This window comes from Nicotiana attenuata, unplaced genomic scaffold, assembly GCF_001879085.1.
Source record: "Nicotiana attenuata strain UT unplaced genomic scaffold, NIATTr2, whole genome shotgun sequence".
In the NCBI taxonomy this organism is placed as follows: Eukaryota; Viridiplantae; Streptophyta; class Magnoliopsida; order Solanales; family Solanaceae; genus Nicotiana; species Nicotiana attenuata.
The window spans coordinates 432,305-438,814 of NW_017670631.1; positions in this window are offsets into that span (position 1 = coordinate 432,305).

Below are 6,510 nucleotides of genomic sequence, written 5' to 3' on the forward strand. Positions count from 1 at the left end.
TCTCCAGACCCCCAATAGACACAACACACGGCCGGTATACACGGTTTACCACAACAATATCGTCCACCAGAGTAGAGACATCAACTGAAGAGACGAGAGACTCACAGGGCGTATCCAAATAATGGGAAAAATAAGATGACACATAAGAGAATGTATAGCCAGGATCAAATAACATAGAGGCATCTCTACGGCAGACTGAGATAATACTTGTAATCACCGCATCTGAAGCAACAACATCAAGTCTAGCTGGAAGTGCATAGAAACGGGCCTGACCACCACCTGATCGACCTCCCCCTCCAGGGCGACCCCTAACTGACTGACCTCCACCCCTAGTGGCTTGAGCGGGTGGTGAAGTGGCTGGAGCTGAAGTCGAGGACTGACCCCTCTACTGAGACGGACCCTCAAGAAGATGAGGATACTGCCTCCTTATATGCCCAAACTCTCCACACTCATAACAACTCCTCGGTGCTTGAGACGGGGACTGATGGGAACCCCTAGCTCCGGAATGACTAGCAGATGCACCTGGCATAGAAGAGCCCCGAGCTGATGGAGCACGGGACGAACTCTGGGCTGGAAGGGCACTGACTGATGAATGTCCCTGATGAGAACTGTTAGACCCATGACCCGACGATGCCCCATGATAACCTGGGCGAGGTGGCTGAGCCTGCCTGAAAGGACAGCCTCTGCCGTGCTGAAACTGACCCCTCGAAGGAGCACCACCATAGTTTCCAGATCCCCGAGGCCACTTGGCCTCCCTCACCTCTCGCTCCTGGCGACGTACCGGCTCAATCTTGCTGGCGATGTCAACAACCTCCTCAAAAGTAGCACCTGACACCCTCTCCCTAGTCATGAGAATCCGAAGCTGATATGTGAGGCCATCAACAAACCTCCTAATCCTCTCTCGATCTGTGTGAACCAGATAGCATGGCGTGCTAACTCAGAGAACCTCATCTCGTACTGTGTAACAGTCATATTCCCTTGTCGCAACTGCTCAAACTGCCTATGCAGCTCCTCCCTACGGGACTGTGGCACATACTTCTCCGAAAAGAGAGCGGAGAACTGCTGCCAAGTAAGAGGTGCTGCACCAACAGGACTACGCCTCTCATAAGCCTCCTACCAAGTGAAGGCAGCTCCCGTAAACTAAAAAGTCGTGAATGCGACCCCACTGGTCTCCAAAATACCCGCGGTGCGAAGAATCCTCTAACATCTATCCAAGAAACCCTGGGCATCCTCGCCCTCTACACCACTGAAAGTAGGTGGCTGGAGTCTGCCAAACCTCTCCAATCTGCGCTGCTCGTCCTCTGGCATAGCCGGAGTCACATAACCCCGAGCAGCTGCCACCGACAGGGCTAGTGGTGCCTCCGGTGTCTGCAACCCTTGAACAACCTGATCGGGTGTACGGGCGGCGGGAGTCTGAGTGCCTCCCCCAGCCTGAGAAGTAGCTGCGGCCGTAGTAACTGAGACCGCCTGAGCCAAACCAGTGCACATTGATAGAATCTGACCCATAGCCTCCTGAAGGCCAGGAATCACAATAGGCACAGCTGGTGCCTGAGCTGGTGCTGCTGGAGTGTCCACAACTGGGACCTGATCCTGAACTGGGGCGGCTAGTGGATCTGCAGGTGTTGCCCTAGCTGGTGTGCGAGCTACATCCCTGCCCCTACCACAGCCTCGACTGCATCCTCGGCCCCTAGTGGCCCTAACTGGTGGTATTGGTGGTCGTCCATCCTGACCGGTAGCACGTGTCCTCACCATCTGTGAGAGAATAGAATAACAAAAGTTTAGTATTAGAATCAACAGATTCGCACGACAGGAATTCGAGAATGAGAAGTTTTTCCTAAAGGTTCGGTAGCCTCCCGAGGATAAGTACAGACGTCTCCGTACTGATCCGCGAGACTCTACAAAACCGGTTCATAACTCGCGAGACCTATGTAACCTAGGCTCTGATACCAACTTGTCACGACCCTAAATACCCCGGTCGTGATGATGCCTATCACAATACTAGGCAAGCCAACCCAAATAATTAACCACAGTAAATTCCTTTTAATAAACCATTTTGCTAATAATGATTAAGCTTCAAATTTGCAAGAGAAATATTTAATTCACTGAAATGTGCGGAAAGACAGTATAACAACAAACAAAACACAGCCCAACCATATGGTGTCACAAGTCTAGAGCCTCTAAATGCAACCAATCCGACTGTCTAATACATGATAAGTCTAAAATGCGGAAAACAAGGACAGGAAGGAGGAAAGCAGGGCTGCGGACACCGTGCAACTACCTTGTAGTCTCCGATAAGCTCCGAAAATGCTGGGAACCCTCACTCTGCCGCTCGGGCACCTGAATCTGCACACAGGGTGTAGGGAGTAATGTGAGTACGCCAACTCAGTAAGTAACTAAAGTAAATAAGGTCTGAGTGCAATGACAAGCAATTAAAAATCATATATAAGAGTATACAACAGAATATCAAGTCAAACTCAACAATTTTAAAGCCAGTTACTTCGTAAAACTTTAATTTAAATTGAAATACTTTGTAATCATTTACTTAGCAGTTTCCAACAGAGGCTCGTTATAAAAGAAAGAGTGAAATCAGTAAGAATGTCATAAATGGGCCCCTCGGGCAAGGTATCACTCACAAGTAAAGCCTCTCGGGCAAGCCTCTCGGTCGCTTGTGACTCAGCTCTCGTCATACAGTACTCACACTCAGCACTCAGGTTCAATAATATTTCAATAATAGTAATAATTATAATAATCACTGCGGCGTGCAGCCTGATCCATAGTTTATAGTCGTCTATGCTCACTGGGTTGTACAGACTCCGGAGGGGCTCCTACAGCCTAAGCGTCATATCGCTGCGGTGCGCAGCCCGATCCAATATATATATCACTGCGGCGTGCAGCCCGACCAATATAAATATCGCTGCAGCGTGCAGCCCGATCCATAATATATACATATAATATTACTGCGGCGTGCAGCTCGATCCAATATATATATATATATATATATATATATATATATATATATATATATATATATATATATATATATATATATATATATATATATATATATAATCCTCACGATTAGGTCTTCAACCTCTCTCAGTCATTAACCTCACAGCCACTCGGGCATAACAGTGGAAATCAGGGAAACTCAGCCCAAACAGTTTTCATATTTCAAGAAACAGAGTGATAAAAAGCAGGTTTAAACAATAATCAGGTAAAACATGTCAGAGGATATGCTTTCAAACAAATAGAGTAAGGAAAAACAGTAAAACTGCCCCTAAGGGTCTCAGCAGGTCGGCACAAGGCCCCAAACATGGCATGCAGCCCATAATATAGTATCAATCTCAAAAATACGTGATATCATAAGATTTCAAGTCAAGTACGCGGCTTAATAGTTGCTACGGGACGGAACAAGTCACAATCCCTACTGGTGCATGCCCACACGCTCATCACCTAGCATGTGCGTCACCTCATTTATCAAATCAATACGAAATACCGGGGTTTTATATCCTCAGTTCCAGATTTACAATGGTTACTTACCTCTAACCGGATGAAATACTACTCCGCGACGCCTTTGCCTCTCGCCTCGGCCTCAACTCGCGTCGAATCTACCCAAAATTAGAATCATAACATTAGAATAAGCTAAGGGAACGAAGCCCTTGTGAAAATAATCAAATTATACCAAAAATCCCGAAATTGGTCCGACCCGACCCCAACCCACGTCTCGGAATTCGATAAAATTTTCATCAACAGACTCCTTATCTCCCGACGAGTTCATACATATCAAAAGTATTAAAATCCGACCACAAATGACCCCTCAAACCCTTGCTCAAAGGTCTCCAATTTCAATCCCTAGTTTTCCAATTTTTAACCCTTAGTTTCCAAGCCAAATCAGTGATATAACACCATAGAAACGAGTTTAGGGTCCAAAACCTTACCTCTATGAAATCCCTCTTCAAATAGCTCCCCCAAGCTCAAACCCGCATGCAAATGGTGAAGAATAACTCAATAATCGCGAAGGAATTCTTTTATACCTTCCGGCCCAGGTTTTTCGCACCTGCGGCCCAAAATACGCTTCTGCGGCCCAAGACACCGCATCTGGGATTTTCACTTAACGTCCAAGTTCCGTATCTGTGATCGTTTCCTCGCACCTGCGATACCGCAGGTGCCCTTCCTTAGCCGCTTCTGCGGTTCCAGCTCCCCTTGGCCCATTCCGCTTCTGCGACTTGCTTTCCGCATCTGCGAGGGTCGCACCCGCGCCCTCTCAACCGCAAATGCGGTTATGACAACAGACTTAGCTTCAGCTGCCATTTCCAATTCCAAAGTTTCCATCAACCATCCGAAATCACCCCGAGGCCCCCGGGACCCCAACCAAAAGCGCAAACAAGTCATATACCATCCAAACTTATACCAATCTTCAAAACACCTCAAACAACATCGAAACAACCAAAACACATCGGATTCAAGCCTAAGAACTCTAAAACTTCCAAATTCAGCTTTTGATCAAAAAGTGTACCAAACCACGTCCGAATGACCTGAAATTTTGCACACACATCTCAAATGACACAATGGACCTACTGCAACTCTCGAAATTCTATTCCGACCCCTATATCAAAATCTCACCTATCAACCAGAAAATGCCAAAATTCCAATTTCGCCAGTTCAAGCCTAAATCTACTCCAAACCTCTAAAACACGTTCCGACCACACTCCTAAGTCCCAAATCACCTCCCGAAGATATTCGAATCATCGAAATTTACATCCGACCCCTATTTCATATAAGTCAACATCCGGTTGACTTTTCCAACTTAAGCTTTCTAAAAAGAGACTAAGTGTCTCAAACCCTACCAAAACCTCTCCAAACCCGAGCCAACAAAACCGATAGCACATAATACAGCTGAACAAGACAATAAGAAGTAGAAATTGGGAAAATAGAGTGGTAACTCATGAAACGACCGGCCGAGTCGTTACACCTATTGTGAGGCTGCCACTTGGCTTAATGTGGATGGTTTTTCCTCTTCTTTTAATAATAATATAGATAGATTGTACGATGCTATTATAAATTTATTACCTATTTGTAGGTAATTTTCACAAATTAGATTTGCTAAGTGTTTTAAAGATTCGGGAACTAATAGCATGTAACAGAAGAAATTATAAATAATTTTGTAGGAAGAGAATCGATAATCCAGAGAAGGATGTAGATAATTTACATTAGCGTAAAAAAAGAAGAAAATAAGTTGGAAAGTTACAAGACATTACACAAACAAAAAATCAAAAACAAAAAAAAAAATCAATAAAGAATTTAGAAAGTTACAATATGATTCATGTATATAATATCTTTAATTTTTAAAAGAATGGTAAAAATCAGAAACAAAAATGAAAAGAAAAAACTTAAATCAGCAAGGGATAATTTTGAGAATATAAATTTATGGTGAGGATAGTTTTGTCTTGAATAAATTAATTAATGCTTCTGCTTCTGCTTCTTGGAAGAAGCTAGAATTTTCTGCTTCTTCCCAAAAGCAGAAAAACTGCTTCTGCTACTGGCCAAAAGTACTTTCCGTCTTAGCCAAACAGCTTAAATTTTTGAAAAGTACTTTTTTTTCTCCCAAAAGCTTGGCCAAACATGCTCTTACTCTCTTTGGCCTCCAAGTCTCTCCACAGCATTTACAAAGGGAAGGAATTTTGGATCGAACATATTTCCTAAATCTTGGCCTCCAAGTCTCTCCACAGCATTTACAAAGGCAAGGAATTTTGGATCGAACATATTTCCTAAATCTGATCTTGCTTTTTGCTCTGTCCCTCGGACAATATTTCTTCCCAGTAATAACTCAGTTTCATAAGCTTTATTACCACTAAAAGTGGATACTTTATAATCTTCATGACTAATATTGGTGGCAACCTCATTCAAATCAAAGGAAGAGGAAACTTCAATTGAAACACAAGAGTCACTGCATGTCTGCATATTATTGTTAGCTCTGCTCCTACTGCTTCTGTTTCCTATCAAAAAATCATTTCTCTTGTTCAGTCATTTGTCACTCGTCTCTTGTATACGAGAGATATTTTCACAAACCACTACTGTTTAGTGGTTATTAGCTAGCTATAACTATCATTTACTAAATTACTTTCTATAGTTATGTTTTCAGTTGTTATAGAGTGTATTCGATGTATTTAACCTACTGTATTTATGAATACAGTAGCAAAACTCGGCGTGAAACAGGGGAATCCAGCTACTCAACAGATATATTCGATTGTATTCGACTGTATTCGCGAGTTGTATTTGTGAATACAGTAACGTAAATTGCATAAAAAAAAATGGTCTTCTCAACTGTTTAACACGGTAAGTGAATCAATTAACGCGATAGATTCCTAATATAACTCAACTAACTCAATTATGACACGCACAATCTATATTTCACGTTAAAGAAAAGATTTTTCAGTCAAAAAAGACCACAAAACAGAGCAATATCTAGATTTTCAATCCCTCCTTTTTCTGTTGCTATCATTATGTAGA